Raw genomic sequence first — 23,752 nt, 5'->3', positions numbered from 1 at the left:
GGTGGCTTTGGGAATTCCTTGGAATATGGTTGCATCCCTCCAAATTTCAAGGCCAGAATTCTCAAATCTCTCTCTCTGCTTTGTCTTTACATGTCTTCTGCTCTGTGCATAGTAAAATCTCACTCTGTCTCCCTCTTATAAGGATACATGTGATTGCATTTAGGATGGAGCAGGATAATCCGAGATAATCTTCCCATCTCAAGATCCTTAATCACATCTGCAAAGATTTTGCCATACAAGGTAACATTCACAGGTTCCAGAGATTAAAGAGCATTATTCCATCTACTATAGTTCTGTTAGCCTTATTTGGGCTGCTCGGAGTCTGCCCTGTGTATCCACAGTTCAGAAGTCAGTTTAAAATTTGGCTTATGCTCTCAATTGAGGACTCTCTCTTTCTGTATCTCTCCTTTCTGTGATTTCCCTCTCTCATTTTCTTTGTTCCATCATTATCCAGAACTCTGTCCTCTGGTTCTTTAAACCATAATTTTTTTTTTTTTTTTAGATTTATCATGTTGTCTTCTGATTCTTCAAGGCAGAAAGGTTTTATTTATTTGTGTATTTATTTATTTTAGTTTTATCCATCCTGTTTGGAACATACTGGAACCTTTCCTCAAGACCAAAGCTGTATAAAATGGGAAATTCACTCTCTGTCATTTCCCTTTCCCAAGTGTAGACATCTTGTCAAGTTCTGCCTGCTTTTGACTATTTTCCAGTGGCCTCAAACAGGTTTTACTTTTTTCTTTTTGCCAGAGCTTATCATTTGTACCTATATGGAGGATGGTTCCACAATAGCTATTCCTCTGTCAAGAGAAGCTGAACTTCTATGTTTTTTTGAGTACATGGGACTTTCACCAAAAATGCCTTTTAATTTTGTATTATAAACAAAGCCTCAATAAATTGCCAAAGGTTGAAATCCTTTCAGAATATTTTTCTGACAACAATAAAATTAAACTAAATATTTCAAACAAAAAGATAAGTACCCAAAGTGACTATAAACTAAACAACATACTTTAAAATTATCTTTGGATCAAAAAACATGAAAAACAGAAAAAACAGAGTTTAGAAAATATTTGAACTGAATGATAATGAAGATAAGACATATTAAAACTTGTCAGATACACTAGAACACTACTTAGAGAAAATACTATAGCACTGACTGAAGGCAAATACTAAAAAAAAAGAAAGGCTGAAAAATCAATGACATATACTTGGGAGTGAAGTAAGAGAAAGGAAGTAATAGAGGTAAGAGCAGAAATCAATAGAATACAAAACAAACATACAATAGAATAAAATAATAAAGCCAGAATTGATATTTGAAATGATTAATAAAATTTCTAAACTGGAACACTGACTAGCGAAAAATCATTATCAAAATTAAGAATGAAAATTGGATTGTATATACAAATCTAATATATATTAAATGCATAATAAGTGATATTATGAATAATTTAGGGTCAATAAATTTGGGTAAAATCGACAAATTCATTCCTTTGTTCTTTTCCTCTTGTTTTTTTTTTTTTTTTAAGGAATCATATATATAAGTTTTTGCTCTGGTGCCCAGAGTTTTATTTTCTGTTATTTTAAAGAATATTTATTTATCTATTTATTTGGCTGCATCGCGTCTTAGTTGCAGCATGTGGGATCTTTCATTGTGTTGCACAGGCTCAGTAGTTACGCTGCGCAGGCTCTCTAGTTGTGGTGTGTGGGCTCTGGAGAACGTGGGCTAAGTTGCCCCAGGACATGTGGGATCTTAGTTCCCGGAACCTGCCCCTCCTGCATTGGAAAGTGGATTCTTAACCACTGGACCACCAGGGAGTTCCCCCCCACGCCTTGCTTCTTTTGGTTGTTTTGAGGGTAGGATATATATTTGGGTAGATGACCTTTTATAAAGATGCTGATACTATATTCTTAGCAAATAGTTTTGTATTGTGCAACTTTGCCCCTCATCTTATGGCATAGGAAACTGAGGTTTAAAGTTCAGTCTCTATCCTCTCAGTTACTAGAGTAGAACGAAGGTCTCTTAACACTCTGTTCTATGGTCCTATGTCCACCTCAGATGGTGAAGGTGTCCATCATTTCAAGGACATACTGAAGAAAACAGAATTTTCAGTATCTATAATGGCAGTTAGGAAAGAAGGGAAAGGACATGCTAATTAAGGTTAGTGAGAGTTCATAATAGTATATGACTGCCTACTCTCCATGAAGAGAGACTGAAGGTACAATTTAATAACTGATTTGAGAATTGGCCCCTCCTTAAGAGTTCCTTGAGTTGAAAGAATTTGGAGGACATATTGGCTATAACTTAAGTAGTAACATGCTCTTTTGTTGCATTACACATTGATTTTTATTATACAAATTAAGAAATATTAAAGAGAAATAGTTGACTCTATTGTGAAACAATGAAATCTGTGTGAAGATATCCTTGCAATGTTAGCATGTGGCTTTTTTGTAAATCTGACCTTCTGGTACACAGCAGTCACTGACAAAACAAAAAAATAGTCTATTCTTACTCTTAACCTCCAAAAAGATTGCAGTGGTTCTGGGTGAGTAGCAAGATGCTGCTGTTGACTCTATTTCTAGTCTTTAGTACTTGAAAACTATCTGCCCAGCCTGCTTCCTGCCACGTGGTACTAATAGTGTGTGTGTGTGTGGGGGAGGGATGTGCATGCACATGCATCCCTTTGCCTGTGTTCCCAATCGGCTCTGTAAAAGCTAGGTCAGTGGGCTGATGTGATCTTCCTTGAGATGCTGCAGGCTGGGTTTAGCATGACTGTCTTCAAACCAGTTTCTGCTGTGTTAAGTTTGCTTGAAATTTTGATTGGAAAAGCCCTTTTTTTCTTACTCTCCCCCACCTTTCCCATAACAGGCTGTTAGCAACTGTTCTCCTAGGAAGCTTCAAAGTGAGGAAATGGTGGGTTGAGCAGAGGAGAAAGAAAAGGAATACATGCTGTGGAAAGCTGTACTGTTGCTGTAGTTTCCTTTCCTCTCACTGAGATTTAATCACTGGTTGGAGAAAATTAGAATGTTTCAATAATGAGGGCCAGTGCAGGGTGGAAGAAGGAGAGGATGGCAGGAGAATTCAATAATAGGGCCAAGGGGAGATTAGTAATGTAATGCCCAGTAAATTGTGCTATGGAACTCTGCCAGTGATTAGGGAAGCAGAGCCATCCAGGGAACAAGGCAAATTTTCCTAGTGTTTCTTTTGAAGATTTGCAAATAATGCCAGGCTGCCAGATAAGGGAGATTGAGACATGTTTCTGCAGTTCTCTTCTTCCTCACTTTAGGGACAAGGTGTGCTAGAGGCAATCTGTCTAGTTGACCACCCATTTCCATCCTCTTTCTTTATACTCCCACATTAGCCCCAGTTACTCTGATCCCAATCTCGTGAGGCAGACCCCAAACTTAAAAGCTAACTGAGTCTCAGATACTGATTATGCCCTGCTTAATTTCCAGTTAAAATGGCATGCTTGAATATATATTTATAGATGCTGGAAGATGAGTATACCATTGTGTCCGTTCTGAAAACTTCAATAGACTGTGTGGTTTGGAGAGAAGAATGGCTAAAAACTCTCCTGGATGAGATATACCAGAAAAATTTATTGTTCATTGAGGTGGAAAAAGTAAGCAACTGGGTTCTAGAGACAGCTTTGCCCCTAACTAGATACACAACCTTGGGCAAGTTATAATGCCTGAATCTCTTCTTCATAGAATAATGGGTGGAAATTGATGACTTCTAATGTTCTTTAAACTTTCAAATTTTGTAATGCACGTATTCATCAATAAGTATTGGTTGGATATTTCCTACACATGAAGAATTATATACACAACTATTTTTTATTACCTTTTGTTTCAAAGGAATACATTTCCATGGCTACTTCAATTTCCTCAATTGTGAAATGGGGCTAATAATGACTCTCCTTCTTACTTAAGAACATAGATGAGGATTGTATCTGCAAGTGATTTGGAAAATGTAAAATGCTCTGCAGCAGATATTTCTGATATATCCACATACATAATAAACATGTATTCCAGGAACAGATATGGAAGTTTTGCTCTCTGAGATGATAACCAATAACCTGGAGACAATTTGCTTTATCTGAAAATATATGAGGTACCTATGACCAGATGGACTTAACCTAATACTATTCCCAAGTTGTCTGTGTGTGTATGTGTGTGGGCAGCTTGCCTATTTCATTCTTCACTAATATTTGTTGAAGAAATGAAGGAATGAAAGAATGAGGATAGAATAATTCAGTAATCCCATGCTAACCTCAATGCTCAGTGTTTTTCCTTGATACTCTGCCTTCTCACTGCTTAAGTCTAGAGGAGGGTGTGCTATAGTTCACTGTGACTCAAAATAATCTATGCTCAGGGATCAAAGGATGTTAGTGTTGATTATACACACTTCCTCTACAATATTTTACTGTCTTAATTGCTTCTTGAATCCCTTTTTAATAAGTTCAATGTATTAATCTTACTTCATTCCCTAACACCTAACACAGCGTGTGGCACGGATTAAGTGCTCAGTAAGTCATGCAGTAAGTCATGAACAATATGTCCAATTCAATGGAACAATTGGTGTGCATGCATAGGTGGAGGCATAAGACTAACGGGAATATTATATAGAAATAATTATATAGAAACATGAATGATGGGATCTTGAAACTTGCCATTACATTTTAGTTATTTCTATTCAGTGTTAAGAGGGTTTCTGACATAAGAGTCTTATCTATTGTTCACTATAAATTATCTCTAAGATTCCTTCTGACTTCCAAATCCATTAATTTGATTCCTCCAGTTTCATGAAGAGAACATTGAAGAGTCTGGCTTAACAGTGATAACAGCCATATGCACGAAGAGCCTACACTTGTTTAACATTTGATAACAAGGTCATCTCCATAGCTGTCCAGTGAGCCACGTCCATCATAAGCTCTTTGAGGCTGGGAGCTCAGTCATGCTCAGCACTAGTTAAGACAACTACTTATCTTAGGTGGATGAGGAACTTGGCTATTTGCAGAAAGGAAGCCTGTGAAGGAGAAGACTGTTTCCTTATATGGCATTAGAATAAGACACCTCCTTACCCCCAATTTTGCTTGTGATTTTCTATGATTATTCCTCATCTAAGAAGTCCCTTGAATTCTACAGCTTTCTGACTCCACCTGGACCAGTGGCAGAGATGGAATATGGGCAGAAAATGGTTTTACCCTCGTCCTCCTTCACCTAAAAGGCAAGCTTGGGATCCTGTAGATTTGGGTTGGCTTATCCATCCTCTGCTCCTCAGGGTTTGAGCACAAAAGAAATGATGGCCCAGTATCTGAAGAAAGGGAACAGATTGATTAGTCAGCCTGGTGGTGATTGTTTGAAGACTTTTGCCACCAAGTGAACTGCCCAAGGCAAGTCTCTTATGCAGTTTGGCTTTAATTGCCTTCTTTTAACTCTTTTTTGAGAGGTTATTGTAACACTTTTCCATCGAAAACAGTGTTCCTACCAGCGGGTATTTTGGAGTCTCCCTGCGCTACAGAAAAAGCAGTTCAACATTTTCTCCACATGAAATACTGCCATGTTACATTTAGGGGAAATAATGGAAACTTGAAATAAAATCCTCATGTTTTTTCTTTTTCTTATGATTTTTTTCACTTAATTATATGTATTTTTCTATTTTGCTTCATTCGTTACCGAAGTTCGTGCCTCTCTATCGAGGCACTCACTGCTCCTGATATTTTCGCTGTCAAATCTCCCAGAGCAGATGGTCCCTTCAGGGAAGCTCTGGAAAGTGCTGGGTGTCTGGTTCTGGCTGGTCCCTCCCTACTCAGATGACAAGTCAACAAACCAGTTTCCCTCCTCTTAGGGGTCATTGATCCAGTAGCAGCAGGGTTTGGTTCCAGCGACTGCAGAGACCCTTTGCGGTTGGGTTTAGCAGCTACTCGGGTCCGCAGCGAGCCCTGGTCCTGGGGTGAGAGTGACATTGCGCCTGTCCAATCAGAGACTCGGTTTTCTCCCCGGCGCCCGCCCCAGTTCCCTCGCCGCCCCAATAAGCGCTCTAAAAGGTCGGACTTCTGCTGTCAAGTAGCTGGGGTGGGCTCGGCCTAGGCGAGGAGGGGCTCCGGGTGGGGAGATGCTCTCCCAGGTGTCTGTGGCGGAAGTGGGAAACCTGTAGGTTATGGTCCAGCTGTGCCGCGCCAAGGCGAGCAGGAGCAGGGAACAGGTAGGAGGCAGGACTTTCCCTTCTTTGCAGACAGAATAAAGAATGCGTGTTTTCCTACTGCTGTTGCCTCCCTTCCCCTTCCCCCAGCCCTGCCCCGCCCTCCTCACCCCCAGATCTCCTGTAGTCGCCGCAGCTCTCGTCGAGAAGGACGGCAGGAAAGACTGGGTGGAGGGTGTGTGGTGCTGGGAAGGAGGGTTACGGGATGCCGGAGCCCGGGCTGACGGGCGGGGCAGGGCGGCAGTACTATGGGAGAGGGCGCAGAGCCCCCTCTCCGTCTCGTTAACTTTCCTCTCGGAGGCTGCGGCCGCCACCGCCGGCGACTCGCCCAAGGGATGCCAAGTCGACCTGGCAGGGGAGGGTCTAGGAGAGCAGACCTGTCAGCAGCCGGGAACCTGCAGGTCTTCCTAAATCGAGAAGAGAAGAGCATCTGCTCCTCCCCACGCCTATCCGCACCCACTCGTTTCCCCTCTCCTCCCTTGCCTCTAGACTAGTACAACCCTGAAAAGCTGGGAATGATTGCGCTGAGGGGAAGAAGGACTTGTATGTTCCCTGGCCCCTGTTAAGAACGGGCTCCTTTCGGGAGTGGGGGGTTGGGAAAAAAAGCCTGCAACTCGCAGGGCATTTTCCACTTAATTACGTCTCCACTGAGAAGACATCAGCCCTTCTCCCCTATCTGCAGCAGACTGAGGAGGGGAGAGGCAAGGAAGGCTTGCCTTCTTCTCTCCTAGCCTGACGCTGTTTATCGGAAACCACATTCTCGCCTAGTTTCTAAAAGATGGGTCTATCCTGGGGGATTTGCGGAGAGTCAAGTAATCGTGCCGGAATGGGCTCCCAGGGGCTGCAAGGCAGCCTCCCTGGGTGACCGCATCTGGGTAGTAGGTGTTGGCCCAGTGCCGTTTCCTGCCGGAGTTAGACTGCTGGAAGCAGTAAGCAGAAGAATTGCAGAGAAATTAGACGCTGCATCACTCTCAGCGACTGATGACACCCTGCTTTGACAATTGCTGAAACATTCGGGTGATGGGAAGCGGGGAGAGGGGAGAAGTTGCAACCTTTTCTCATTTATTCATGCCACATCCAGCATGGGCATTTGTACACGTACTTGTGTGTGTGCATATCTCCAAGGTGGAGCTATATATAGCTCCTGCTCACCAAGCCCTGTTTGCCTGCTGCTGAGCAGGCTGCCTTGGTCTTCTGAAGCAATCTGGAAGCACTGAGTGGGAGGGGAAAGAGGGAATCAAATTCTCCATTAGGGGAAAAGCCAGAGAAGATGCACTCAGACTGAGGAAACCTTTCATGAAATAATGTTTCTGTATTGCACATGAAGATCAATATTTCCAAATATTATTTTGAATACATTCTTAGAGTGCTATTTGATCTTCATCCATTTCCCTGCATTTTTCAGCTTCACAGTGTACACATGAGCCTTATCAGCCTGAAATGTAGCACATATATCAAATAAATATGAGTCATATGTGGAGTATTTTATTAATTTCATCAGAGTGTAATGGTTTCCCTATGCCTGTACCTTGGTTGTTCGGTGGTAAATTTATTTGGGTAGTAACTCACAGCTGGCAGCATTAGGGGATCTGGGGGAAAATCCCAGATCCACCCACTTTATAGGATATAGAATTAAGGGACCTTTGGAATCTTGGAGGGTAATTTTGATATATTTCTTTGTAAAAATTTTACTTGTGGACCTGATATTTAAACTTGTGCTGCTGTTTTATACCATATCTATTTGCAGGACATGGACTTTCTTTTACAGGTGTATGTGCATTTATTTTTCCCATTGACTGGAATTAGTTAATCTTGATGAAAACCTTTCTATTCTCTTAGATGAGAAAACTAAGATTTAGAGGACATAAGTAATTTGTTTAAAATCTTCTGAAAGCCCACTATTTCAACGCTAATATTCCAACAACCTACTGTGAATTAATTGCACAGCAGTTTACCATCAAATAGAATTCTTCAGTTTCCCATGGTTTTTGGTCCTGGTAACAATATTTGATCAATATTGATACAGTATAGACCAAGGTTATTCAGTTATTCAGACACTAAGTCTGTTTTGTTGCTTGACCATTATTTGTATGTCTGATTTGTCTTCTAATTAGGCAGTTAGTACTTTGCAGAAAAAGACCATGACCTACATTTTGTATAGCCTACAGTTCTAAGTAGGCTCAAATATTCTTACTGAGGAATTATCATCATAAGGAATTGTTTGGATGGATGCAGCAATGATTTTGGGTAATCCATTTATTGATAGAAGGCTATGTGTTGAGAACTACTTTTAGAAACTTCCTTTGTCTCCATTGTCTTCTCCATGAGCAGGAATGAATGACATGAGGCCTTTCTATATCCTTCCACAGAATGATTCTATTTCCTAATAGAGGTTATGACTGTGTACAGGTTATTCTATATATACTCTCATATCTTCTTCCCCTTGAGACCAAGTTGAAAGATAGACAATCCTTATTTCTCCACACAAAACATGCCATGCCATGCGCCTTATTTTTAAAAAAGTGATCAACAGTGTCCATCATTTCTACAGATAAATTGGCCATGATCTATGTCATATCAAAAACCAATCCTCTTTGTCATTAGTAAGTTCTTCTTCAAGTCCAGTATTTGTTTTCTTTTTATTGGTACATTCATTTTTCTTCCCTTTTGATCTACCATTTCTGCTGTATTGTCCATCTCCTCCTTGAAATTTTACTATTTGGTACCACAATGATCTGATGTCATAATTATTCTCTTACTTTTTATAACCCTGTCTTTGTGCCCCTCTTATGTCTTCTTCCTGCTCCTAGCTTTCAAATGAATCCCCCAAATGGATGACAATTTTATTAGAAATAAAACTTTGCTTTGCATTTCCATTTCTATTCTCTCCTCCATGAATCATTCCAAAATATTATCCTGGTGGCTAAGAGCACAGGTATTAGAAGGAAGCCTAGATGTGTTAATATTCATACATCACTGGGCAGATAAGTGAATGTCAGTAAGTCAATTGGAAATTACAACAGCACTTATCTCAGAGATTTTTGTGGGATATTTTTCAAGTATTAAGTGAGATAATGCATGTAACACATTTAAAATAGGTATTGGCCCATAGTAATTTCTCATAAACAATAGCTATTAGTAGGAGAAGTACTGTTTACAGTAATGATAATGTACATAGTGACAACCATTTTTTGCTTTCCCCCCATCAGTTGTCATCACCCTTAAGTTGGCTTTTAGCAAAGGATACTGCTGTTTTCTAGGCTTTTCTGATTTGTGATCAGTTTTTTTTCTTTTTTTTGCGGTACGCGGACCTCTCACTGTTGTGGCCTCTCCCGTTGCGGAGCACAGGCTCCGGAAGTGCAGGCTCAGCAGCCATGGCTCACGGGCCCAGCTGCTCCGCGGCATGTGGGATCTTCCCAGACCGGGACACGAACCCGTGTTCCCTGCATCGGCAGGTGGACTCGCAACCACTGCGCCACCAAGGAAGCCCTGTGATCAGTTTTATTTATTTATTTTTTAGATTTCCTTTTCTCTACCTCCAAATGCCTACCATCCATTCAGTAATAAATTTATTCATTTCTATTCTCAACCTAATTTGTATTTTTCTCTGTTTTCCTTAATACCAGTTTCATCTGTCTTTGCATACCTCCATTAGTGCAGTTATCAAATATCCCAGTGTATGAGTTTCTCTGCTTTAATCTAAGATGTCAGATATTATTATTGGTATAATGTATTTTTAATGTCTCTTATTGATTCAATTCTGCTTTGAAACTTTCACTGTGCTTTACTTCGTATCTTGAAGAGCACTGGCTTTGGAGAAAGAATACCTGGGTTCAAATCCTGAGAACAGGACTTACCAGTTGTGTGAACTTGGAAATGTAGCAGGTGGAGGAATGGGGCATTATTTCACCATGGTTGTCTGGATGACTTACTGTGTAAAGTTGTATTTGAAAGTATATTCATTTAATATTACATTTAAATAACATTTTTATGATTATAAGGAAATATGGGATCATTCAAGAAAAATTGGAAATAAAATATAATTCCATCATCATGCACAGAGATCCACTAGCAACCTTATAGTTTTATTTCTATGAATATGCATAGGTATTTTAAATTTACAGATTTGAAATTAGAGTGAATATTCATTTTGGCATTCAGCTTTTTTCCCACTTAACATCATATCATACATATTCATTTATTTTATTTAATAGTCTTACTAACCATGTTGTTTTATGGCTGCCAAATAATTTTTATATAGCGCTTTTAGATAGTTTCCAGTTTTTCACACTTATGGAAATGAACATAAATATTAATTAATCTTTACCTTTCTGACCATTTCCTTACAGTAACTCCTTAGATGTTACTGGATCAAACATATAAATATTTCCAGACTCTTAATACTTATAGCCAAATTGCCCCAGCAAAAAAATTTGTGCAGAAATTGGTACTCAGTTTAAGATGATTTGGCAATAGTCTTATTAATACTTGGTACTGTGGTTAAAATAATTGAGACTATTTTGATAGCAGAAATTAGGTATCTGGTTATTCTTTGAGTTGTGTTTCTATGATTTTGAATGAGTTTGAGAAATGTTTTCATTTCTCAAATTGTTTATCTGCTCTTTGTATTTCTTAATTTGTGGATTTCATTTGACTATTTCTTTATTGGGGTATTCATAGTTTCTTCATATAATTAGAAATCTGTTGTAAACTGTGAAAATTTTCCTCACCCTGTTTTTTTTGCCTTTAATTTTTTATGTGTTGAACACACATTTGTAACCTTACTGTAGTTTAACCTATAAATCTATTTGCAGTAATATCTTTCATTTCTTTAATGCTCAGAAAACTTTCTATTACCTGACAGAATTGAACATAAAAGCACACATTTGAGGGTTCTATTGCTGAACTTCTTTTCTTCTTTGAAGTAGTATTTGGCTTATGTATATCATGTAACTCTGTGTGAAATGGCTCCTGGAGACATAAATACACTCACAGTCTATTGAGATCCCATTATTATTTATGTGACTTTCCCATGAAGTGAATAGTACCTTTATTTTTTCTGAGCTACTGTTGTCCATTTTAAAAGTGCCACAGGGAAAAATGTACTATGGAAGACGTTAAAGACCAGGTTACTCCGCCAAAGAAGGGCACACTGTTTGCACGATTATCTGAAAGACTCAGGCACTAAATCTGCTTTTGCCAGGATTATCCAGATGGTCCTTAATTCACTGGATCATTGCCCACCCCTGTACTTGATTTTGATGATGTAGACTGACTGTGTCATCGCTTTTCCTGCACTGTTTTATTTGTTGCTATTCTCTAAATGCTTAGGGTTTGTCACTTCATTTCTCTTCATGAGAGGCAGTTTCCATGGTCCTAAGAGCAAACGTTTTAGAGTTCTGTAGAGCTTTGCACAAAACCAAGCTCAGCCACTTACAAACTGTGTGATTTGGGGCAAGTTACTTAATTTCTTTAAGCCTTTGTTTCCCGTGTAGGAAATGAGGATATTCTGAGGATATTCAGAGTTCAGAGCCCTTTACTTCAGTCCCCCTCTCTGTAGTCTTCTCAAGAATATTCTCTACACTATAATCAAGTGTCTTTCTGAAACCAATCTCAACAGGTGCCTCCTCTGCTGAAAAATTTTTGATAGAGCTCTCTCTCTTTCTCTTTTTAATAACAAGATGCCGGAAGTCCTTTAGGTTGTACTTAAAGTCCTTTACTAAATGGTCCTTGTTTACTTCTCTAAATTCATTTCCTCATTATTCCAGTCTCTTTGATCTCCAATCTCCCACAATGCCAATCATATTAAACTGTTTGCATTTCCCCTTATTCAGCATATATTTTTCTCTCTTTTCCCAAACTCCACTTCCCCTCCATATTCTATTTTCTGCCAGACATTATCTGTCTGCTTGTCTGCCCTGTAGTTGATCTGCCTAACCTCTTCAAGGCTCAGGTCAGCTGCCACCATCTTAAAGGGGACTTCTCTGAACTTCCAGGCTGAGTTAATTGTAAGCCCTTGAAGACAGAGACAATACCGTATTCCTCTTTGCACCCAATGAAGACCTTGACATATACTTTCTGAAGAAATGAATTAAAGAAGGTTAAGATTAAGCACCTTTTTAAGATTTCAACAAGTTAAGAATTTATATCTCTACCTTGGAAAGCAAGAAATAAAACTAGAAGCTATGTCAATCTTCTTAATTTGTCAAGGATTAACTTCCTGCTTTTGTTGATTTATACAGCAAGATAGGTAAAATAGAGTGTTTTAATAAGCAATTTGTCAAGATAAGACATGTCTAGGACATTGAATAATTCGCAAATGCTAAATATGTAGGTAACTCTTTAAAATAATTCTCCATTTTAGAAGGAGGAAGAAATATATAGTTACATGGATAATGTAGATATATAAATTTAGCTGTGTTTGAACTAAATATTGGTGAAATTAATCCCCTTTCTCTTTATTTAATAAAAAATCTTCCATTGGTGTGGTCTCTGGAAGTTTATAAAGCATGGTTACATGTATAACCTTGTTGGATCCTTTGTAACAATTCTGAAAGTTAGATCAAAAGGTGTGGTTATCCATTCTTACAGATAAAGAAACAAGCTCAGAGAAATAAGTAATTTGCCTAAGATCACGTTAGTGGCAAATCTGGACAAGATGTAAGGTAATCTTACTCATACTTGCATGTTTGTTCTATTATGCTCAGCGAAAACATCTCACAGAGAGGTGCAGTCCACCATTCTGTCCAGGTCAAGGACATTGGTCTTGAAAGATATAAATAATCCACTGAGAGTCCTGAACAATCCAGTAAAAATTCACTGCACTAATACCTATGTATACTTGTCACTTTGGTTTTTAATAGCTGAGAAGTAACGCACTGGATGTGATTTTTGATTTCAACATATTGTAAAATCTTATATTTGTTTAATTGATTGATTATGTACATTTATATATATTTGTTTACATATATATAAAACTTCAGAGTGTATTTCTTTTTATTTTTGGCAACAGGTACAATGCCCTTTCCCTTATTTTTTTACTAGGATATTAAAATGCTTTTTCTAGATATTCTTAATTAAGTAGAAAATATCCAGCTTTTCAGTTTGGCTCTTAGCATATATTCTCTACAATCTTGGAGAATCAGATGAGTCAAATATGTTTTTCAGAAATAGTACAAGAGTTGAAAACATTTTTATGAAAAATAGATGGGTACTTACCTAGAGCATTGATCTATCCTAGTTTAAAAATGAAAAAAACAAAAGTGGGCTTCCCTGGTGGCGCAGTGGTTGAGAGTTTGCCTGCCGATGCAGGGGACGAGTTCGTACCCTGGTCCGGGATGATCCCACATGCCGCGGAGCGGCTAGGCCCATGAGCCATGGCCGCTGAGCCTGCGCGTCCAGAACCTGTGCTCCGCAACGGGAGAGGCCACAACTGTGAGAGGCCCGCGTACCGCAAAAAAAAAAAGAAAAAGAAAAAAACCCCAGAAGTATTAGACTGATTTTTTGTTGTTGTTTGGTTGTGCAGATAATGTCTTCTCTATAACTGCACTTCAGTTATTAACAACAACCATTTTTTGAGTGCTCACTCTGTGCATTGTTTTAAATGTGTTGCACATGATATCTCATAACTTAATCAAACCCAGTGAAATGGATTTTATTTATTATTTTTATCATTTTACAGATGAGAAAAAATAGATATATTAAAAAGCTAATGATTAGAGAAGCTATAATTCATATGCAGGTTAACTAACTCCTAAACCTAGATTATTAATCAGTGTGTTATTCTGCTCTCCATGATATCTAGTTTTAGTATTTTGTTAGTCACAGTTTAAATTTCCTGCATTTGAGGTGACCATCTATCCCTAGACTCTCACATGAACTTAACATCAACACAACAGATTAAATCATTCTAAATTTATATATATGTTTTATTTATGGAAATCTCATAAACAAAATGGTCTTTCACTACAGTGATTTACATGGGGCAGTTTTCCAAACATAAATTAAGCAATTACAATGTGCTATATTAAAATTCATTATTTTAACTTTAAACTAAGTAACAGAATTTTGTATGCTTTTCTGCCCTAATTTTGCTTGCTGACATTACAAACCATAAACAGTAATTTTATCCTAAGACATCTAATCAGATCGTATTTAATTGTCATGGTTACTGAAAGTACAGATTTGCTATCAGTAACAGGCAAGATTGCCTGCTAAGATATCATAAATAATATTTATAATATTCCAGTTTGAGGCTCAACTTATTTAATATAACAGAAATTTATATCAGATGAAAATTCCCATTGCATATTATTTTTATACATTAAACACAATATATTTTAACTGAAAATCTTTAAAAATACCTACTGGATTGATTTACTGTATGTTTCTTTAGCTTTCAAATATTATTTTAGAGGTCATAACAACTCTTTTGGTACTAGAAAATTAACTCATTTTTTCCCAGAAATGTTATTTGGAAACTAAGACATCTATTTTCAATAAAACATTGCATTGTTTTTTTTAATTAAAGAGTAACAGAAATATAGAAAAGCACACAGAAAAGAGTCAGCACAATGAGTTATAACAAAGTATTTATATCCATGAAATCAACACTCAGTTCTGAATAAAGAACCTTGTCAGCCCCCAGAAATTCTTCTTCCAGCCACTCCTAATCATTACCACCTTGCTTTTCCCCAAAGGTAATCATTAATTCTGACTTCAAGACCGTAGAATCGTTTTGCCTTTTTTTGAAGTCCATATAGACAAAATCATGCAGTATGTGACTTTTTTGTATCAAATTTCTTTTGCTCAACCTTTTTGGTGAGATATATCCATGTTTTTGAATGTAATAATAGTTCATTTTTGTTGTCTTATAGAATTCCATTGTATAAATACTCCAAAAATGTACCTTTCTATTTGTTAGACATCTGGGTTGTTTTCAGTTTTGTATAATAGTTTTCCTATGAACATACATTCTTTTACATGTCTTTTGTACACATGTATGTGTATACATTTTTGTTAGGATATAAATAAGATTAAAATTGCTGAGTCAATGGCTAATGCTTAGTAGAAATTGCTAGATTTTTCCAAGAGGTTGAGCCAATTTCCAATTCAAACTGTGGTGTATGAGATTTCAAGTTACTCATTAGTTTTGCCTTCACTTGGTATTAATAGTCTTTTAAACTTAAACTATTAGAGTAGTTGGGAATGTGTGGAGCTGGATATCTAATTATGGTTTTAATTTGCATTTTTTCCATTAATATGTAGTTAAACACCTTTTTATATATATTTTGGCCATTTGAATATGATGTTTTGGAGTGTCATTCAAAGAGTTTGTCCATTTTACTATTGAGTTATTTGTCTTTTATTTATTGATTCATAAGTGGTTCCTTATATATTCTGAGTTTGAGCCCTTAGAAAATATTTGCAAATATCTTTTCCCACTCTATAATTTGCCTTATCATTCTCTTAATGTTATCTTTAATCAACAAATGTTCTCAGCTTTAAAGTAGTCCATAGTTAGTATTTTTTGTGTTTTATTTAATAAGTCTTTCCTTATTACAATCATGGAAACATTTTTCAATATAGTATTTGTGCTAGACACTATACTGTTTTCATTTAAACAAAACCTGTAAAACTCATGTATCAATATTAATAATTTCTTATCTCATAGGAAAATTTATCAAGGGTTCATCCTTAAGTATTAGATTTTTTATGCATAATTTTATCAAGTTAAGGAAGTTCCCTCCTATTTCTATTTGTTAAAATTTTAAATATTTTTAATAATTTTAAATTTATTCAGATGATCTTATGATTTTTATCTTATCTTTGTTAATGAAACAAATTATATTGATTGATTTTCAAATGTTAAACTAGAATCCCCACCCAGAATATATTTAGTTTATTATGTATTTATTACCTAGAATAAATTTAACTAGTTCATTATGTATTTATTACCTGTTAATGTATATTACTAGATTAGTGTTGATAATGTTTTATTTAGGATTATTCTGGTAAGAGTTTGTGAATGATACATTTTAATTTCTTGTAGAATCCACTAGTGAAGCCATTTGGCCCTAGAAATATTTTTGTGGCAGTATTTTAAATTAAAAATTCAGTTACTCTATGTGTCATGAGTCTATTCGTATTTCCTAAATATTATTTAATCTTTTTTGTAAGTTGTACTTTTCTAGGAATTTGCCCATCTAAATTTTCAAATACATTGGACATTGTTCTTCAAAATAGTCTCATACAATTTTTTTAATATGTATAAGATTTTTAATGATGACTCTCTTTTCATTCATTTAAATCCACCCACAGAGCTGACTATTCTTAGCATTTTATATGTATTTTAAAAGATTTTTAAGAATAGAATATAGTTTTAAATATATTGTTACTACTATCAAAATGCATCATACTATATGTAATGTTCTGTCACTCATTTTTTTTTATCTTGGCCAACTTTTATTTTCACACATTATAGTGTTAACACATCCTTTTTAGTATTTGCATAATATCCCTTTGCATGAAACAATTTATTTATGTCCCCCTTATCCCTAATACATTTCTAGAGAGAAATTGCTAGCAAAGAGATACATCTTTTACAGATTATCAGTATTTACAAATTGTTCTTTGAGTACATTATAACAATATATAATCCTAGTGACAAAAATAAGAATGTTTGCTCTTGAATATCCTTCCTTGTACTGAGTATTATCAATCTTTCAAATACTTTTAGATGTTTTCTTTCCAAATCAGACTACTACTAAAAAAAATAATATAAATAAAGCACAATTATGCACCAATGACATCATAAAACATGAATTTGGTATTTCCCTATTGATTGTTTTCTTTTATAAATAAAAATATTTTGTCTATTATTGGGATTGTAAAAGATTTCAATTAAATTTGACACTAAGTTGGTTTTATAAATTTTAAGTGCTAAAAAACTCTCCTGCCTTCATTGTTTGTTATTTTAGTATCACATATTTTCAATATAATGTATGGCTATGTTTGCTCATGCAGGAAAGAGTATAGTACTAGCTGTTCAGTAGGCATAGATTTAAATCTAAATTCTGGCACTTAGTAGATATGTATTCTTAAGAAATCTACTCAACTCCTGTAACTCTGAGTGACTTCATTTCCTAAATTGAGGAAAATAGGTATGAAAGTAAGTTTGCTGTATGTCTGTCATCTGATTATTTACTACGTTTGATTTAGGTGATTAAACTAGTTAGTCAGAGCCTTTTCTCTTTCACTTGCCTATTTATGACCCTCTCAATGTTACTTGTTCTTCAAGGAAAACAGTTTCCAGGTATGAAAAAGGACTGTCTCCCATGAACAATCTATAAAATAGGTCCTTCTGCTAGAAATGGAAAGAAATAATGTGATTAATACTTTTTCCCGTCATTTATCATATATTGTATTTGTAAGTGGAGGGAAGGAAGAAGCGGAGAGGCAGGGAGGGAGGGAAGGAGGGAGAACAGAAACATACATCTCTTATGTGGTAGGCTTTGTAGTAATGAATAAGTCAGACTTTTTCCTGCCTTCAAGAGGCTTCTAAGATAAGTGGGGAAAATAGATGAAAATATAACCCCAAATTGTGTGATAAGTGCTTTAATACAAGGAGATTCAACATGTTAGGTGAATATTGTATGCCAGGGACATTTAGGAGAGTATGACTGGTTCAAATAACTGAAAGGAACCTAGTATATGATAGAGTATAAACTATAAAGGAGCAAGACATATGGGCAAAGAGGAGAAAAGAGTAGACCAAGAAAGTTTTTTTAAAGTGTTTGTATTTTACCCTAGAAGCAATAGTTCCAAGTAAGACAGTGATTTAATTGAATATCCTAAAATGTTTTTTTGAGAATTTAATGAAGTAAAAGAAAGATATTAGGGTGAGAAGACTTTGTAATTTAAAAAATGTTAAGGAAATTAACTAGATTTGAAGCAGCATGTCTAGATAATTCTTGATAAGAAATATTGCTACAATATTGGCAGGGCTGTACTCTCCAAATCATCTCTTTTAAAAAGCTCTCCTAATAATTTCATTTTGACTTTATTTTGCTATTAGTATGTTATAAAACTTCTTTTGAGTAAATAAAGAGAGAAAATATATTTTCATCTCAATCTTCCCATAGCTTCTTTGAGAGCTAGATTTCTGCTAAGACATATATACCTTTTCATTTTTTAATTTTTTTATTATTATTTTTTAAACATCTTTATTGGAGTATAATCGCTTTACAATGGTGTGTTAGTTTCTGCTTTACACAAAGTGAATCAGCTATACATATACATATATCCCCATATCTCCTCCCTCTTGTGTCTCCCTCCCACCCTGCCTACCCCACCCCTCTAAGTGGTCACAAAGCACCAAGCTGATCTCCTTGTGCTGTACGGCTGCTTCCCACTAGCTATCTATTTTACATTTGGTAGTATGTATATGTCCATGCCACTCCCACTTCGTCCCAGCCTATCCATCCCCCTCCCCCGTCCTCAAGTCCATTCTCTATGTCTGCATCTTTAGCTCTGTCCTGCCCCTAGGTTCTTCAGAAACTTTTTTTTTAGGTTCCATATATATGTGTTAGCATACGGTATTTGTTTTTCTCTTTCTGACTTACTTCACTCTGTATGACAGACTCTATGTCCATCCACCTCACTACAAATAACTCAATTTCTTTTCTTTTTATGGCTGAGTAATATTCCATTGCATATATGTGCCACATCGTCTTTATCCATTCATCTGTCGATGGACACTTAGGTTGCTTCCATGTCTTGACTATCGTAAATAGAGCTGCAATGAACACTGTGGTACATGACTCTTTTTGAATTATGGTTTTCTCAGGGTATATGCCCAGTAGTAGGATTGCTACGTCATATGGTATTTCTATTTTTAGTTTTTTAAGGAACCTCCATACTGTTCTCCATAGTGGCTGTATCAATTTACCTTCCCACCAACAGTGCAAAAGGGTTCCCTTTTCTCCACACCCTCTCCAGCATTTATTGTTTGTAGATTTTTTGACGATGGCCATTCTGACTGATGTGAGGTGATACCTCTTTGTAGTTTTGATTTGCATTTCTCTAATGATTAGTGATGTTGGACATTCTTTCATGTTTTTGTTGGCAATCTGTTACATATTTTTTTAAAAGCCATAGAAGTTCATGGAAGTTCATAGCAGTTCACTGGACTTTGGATGTCATTTCTAGCCATGGCTGAGAATAACACCATGCTTATTTTATAAACACACATGGCTTACTCTTTGAATACAATTGTATTTGTTATAGGGGCATATAAAATAGCCATTTTTAATATGACTAAATCACTAAAAATATTGTCCAGTAGTGCTCCCAAAAGGTGTTTTGTTGGTGAAGGAACAGGGAAATGTGAAGAGAGAACAATATTTTGGAGTCTTTAGCTTCCTGGGTGATCTTTGGAGTTTACTGGATTGCTAAGAATATTAAAATGAAATTTTTGTAGCCTATCCAGTTCTCCGGATGGTTGAGAAAAATGAATATTTTATTTACAAACTCAGAGCAAAAAGCAAAGATCACTTACTCTAATTCTTACATACATATCAATAAAATGGATGCATTATTTTATAATATTAAGTCCTCCAGTGGCTTTTTAATCCTGGGTACTTTTCTCCAGTGTAAATTGTATTATGTACTAGAATTTTCAGTCTAATTTGAAGTTATATTTTCTTCCATTTATTTGATTTTATGTTTGAGAGAAAACATGGTATATTACTCATGGCTATACTTTTATTTTTGGAAATCAAAATTGTATCATTAAAATGTTCTGTTCACATTTTTCAATACCTATCGGTTTCTGACAATATGCTGAAAATGTTCCACTTCATACTGTCTGATCTGAGGTGGTAGATATGAATGTAATAACTGCTAGTAAATTGAAATATTTCTTTAGAACCAACTGAGAAACAGTGTTACAAATGTTACCACAAGTCATGTTTATTCATATTGCCTTCTATTTTTGACAAGAATACTTCAGAACAAAGGAATTTGGATTCTTGCTAATATGTAGGGTAAGGAGACAATCTTGCTGGACTCAGCAATTATTTTATTTTATTTATCTTTTTAGATTTCTTAGTGTAATTCACACATAACCTAGTTACTTCTGTTTTTGAGTTTTAAATCCAGCCTTACTCCACAACCTTTCTGTAACACATTCTGGAAGATGACATTAATATTTATGTTACTAAAAATATCATTGTGAAGTGGAATGTCTTAATTAATTAAATGTTGCTTCACTTAGCATGTCTTCATCTCTACTGCTATCCTTAAGCCTATGAGGGAGGAGGGATCTCTCCTCTTTCTTAATTCCAATTCCTCTACTTTTTTTCTGGATCTCAATTTTCTACAACATGAGAGAAAATTTGCTCTTATGCTTCCTCCCCAGAAATGCCAATCTTTCTTTCTTAACTCCCTAATATTCCTCTGCCTTCAAACTTTCCAGTTGTTTTTCTACTAACTTTTCTAGATTCTTTTTAAAATTTCATGTTTTCTTGTCTCTTTCAGAATTACTAGTCTACAGTTTCTAAATATGACCTCAGCTATAGCAACATTGTCCCTCCATTTTTCTGACTCATTGTAATGGAAGAGGAAAGCCAACTTCTTCATAAATTTTTTTTTCTCTTCCTGGGTTCTGGATTACACCCTCCTATCATTTTAGGGTCCTCAGTATATTCATTACCACCTCTTTCTTGGATCTTCAACTTCGATCTCTCTACTGACTTTCTGATGCCAGCATTTAGGCATGCCTAATTCTCTTTCATTTGAGAAACAATGAAGACAAAATTAAATAAACAAAATCATCCTCCAACTCTTTCCTCCCACAAGCTACTGCAGTCATTTTTCCCTTTTCTCTTTCACAGCCAAGTTTCTTTGAACATTTATCTATGTTTGCTTTACCATATTTTGCCTTCAATTCTCTCTAACCTTTGAAACCTGGTTCTTAAGCCAGACATTTTAGTAAAACTTTACTTTACAAGGTCTCCAAAATATCTCTTAGTTCCTAAATTCTGTGGGTACCTTTCAAATATCACCTACTTGACCTTTCAGGAGAAAATTTAACACTGTTGAATTTTCCTTCTTGGAAAGGTCTTTTAATAGTTTGGATTTATTGCTAAGCAAATATTCATTTCTCTTCCATTCCCACTGTTAATAGAGCATACAGCTGTACCAATTGATGTGTGTTCAGTCATACGTCTTGCTTTGCCCAATGTAATAGTAGTAAATGTGTACTAAGCAAAGATTAAGCATATGAGTTTGGCATGGTTCTTACATCCAGTCATCTGCATTGAGGCAAACATATGCTGGGAAACTGCTGATCCAAGGTGAAAGTGGAAACATATGAGCAGACATGAGGGCAATACAAAGCTTGGAGCCAGACCCAGTTACTGTACAGCCTAAGGCATGATTGACCTAGTCAAACTGTGGACCCATGTGCAAGAGAAAAACTATTGTAAATTTGGGATGTTTGTTTTGCAGCGTTATTGGGCAATAGCTGATTGATATAACTCAATTCCTTGAGATTTCATGAAACCATCTTCTGGTTTTTCTTTTAAGTCTCATGAACCTTTGTAGACTTTGTAATCTTTTCTTCCAGAGGCTTCTGCCCTAAACCCATTACCTCAATTTGAATACACTTACTGTGAGATCCTATTCCCAGTGATGGTTCTGATTGCTATCTATATGCTGATAACTTCTAAATAATTAGCTTCAATTTGACCTATACATCAGACCCATCTTGTCAAAAATTCATTGGACATCTTCACTTGGTGGTTTCACAATCACACCAGACTCCATTTCCTGAACACGGTGCTTCTGCTCCACAATACATTTCATATTCAACCACAGGGGGGATAAAACTAAAACAGCTATGTACCACCAACATTACAAAAATTAGTATAGAAGTTATGATTTATTGCATTTTTGCTTTATGCCTTTAAATGCATTATCTGACTTGTTGCAACAACTCCATGGGTTGTAAATTGTTATCCCTCCTTTGACGGACATGAAGTCCAATTAAATAAAATAAGATCAATAGCTAGTAAGGGACTAAAACAGATCAAATGCAAATCTGTCTGACCCCACAGTGTGGACCTACTTATAAAATTTTATGGGCTGCTTGTTTAAAATCTAAATTTAAGGACCAGACTCTCAAGTGATCTTTTCAAGGTGCTGTACTGCATACACATATTACCTATTCAAAAATAACTATCTCTGTTCCCTCAGAAGAAACGTTTTTGCTATCCTCCACACAAACCACCCACATTACTTCTTCTGTGTCTTTGTTCATGCTATTTATTGTAAATAATGGTAGCTGTCTCCACATATATCCAGATTCTCTCCTTCTCAGATGCACTTCATTTAAAGCTTAAGGCTTTAAGAGATTCTCAAACTATTTCTAATGACAGTGGTTAATGTATAACTTGTATATATTATTTAATAGTTTTATATTCCAGTTTCTTTAGCTGTGTCTTGAACACAAAGACTTGTGGTGAGCCTCTTTTGTGTTCATTTCAACACCAAGTACATTTCATTGAAAAGTTGAACTGAGTATTTTAAATGAACAGAGTATTTTATTTTTAACCCCTATTATTGCTTTTTCTTTTACTGCTCTCTCAAAAATATCAATGAAGTATCATATCACCTAGAGAGATATTTCTCTCCCTCAAATCATACATTTATATAATTCATTGAAATAATTATAGGAATTGACTTATTTATGTTATTAAGTAAATGCAAATAAAGTTATCCAAAATCAAAGCTGCAATCTCAAGGAGCTTAGTAATCAAGGTCTTCATCATACTTGTTTATATGAGACTAAATAAAGTATGTGAAAAGTAGAATAGAGTCACTCAGTGATTTCTGTTTCTTTATGCTAACAATTTCTGGATTATTTGACATATTTTAGGTAAGTTTTTCCATTTATGAAATGGCCCAACAGATGTAAATTGTTCAGTGTAGTTTCTCACAAAAGAAGCATTTGATAATAGAAGTGATGGGGAGGTCATGCTGAAGATGTTATGCTTTTAAGGTTCTATCACATTAAAAAAAGAATATCATTAAGGCAGAGAAGATAGTCATTATTCAGGGAAAATACTGAGGAATTCTCTATGTACATAGTAAAATAAGTGAAAAAATAAATAAAATGTCCAACCAAAAACCCTCATTTTCTGTTACCTTAAGAACCGTTGGGAAGTAAATGTATATGTCTTTTCTACATTTAGTACTTTGGTTTAATCTATTATTAAATGGCAGAATCATACTGTTTTTTCCTGATATTTTCAGATTACACTCTGCTCTATTTCTCCCTGCTAAGAGAAACAAGATGAGGTCAAATGACCTCACTGGGTAGTAATTGGGATTCTTCTGAATTTCTTTTTCCTTGACTACCTAAGTGGTAAGAGATGGGATGATTAATTATGACCTCATTCTATTCTGTTGTTAGACTTTGGGGTACTAACTAAAAAAATTTCAGGTTTGACCACATATGAATATAAGTATGTAGTCTAAAGTCAATAT

The sequence above is a fragment of the Mesoplodon bidens genome (assembly GCF_964165515.1).
Source record: "Mesoplodon bidens genome assembly, chromosome: 11".
In the NCBI taxonomy this organism is placed as follows: Eukaryota; Metazoa; Chordata; class Mammalia; order Artiodactyla; family Ziphiidae; genus Mesoplodon; species Mesoplodon bidens.
This window is presented reverse-complemented; position numbering follows the sequence as displayed.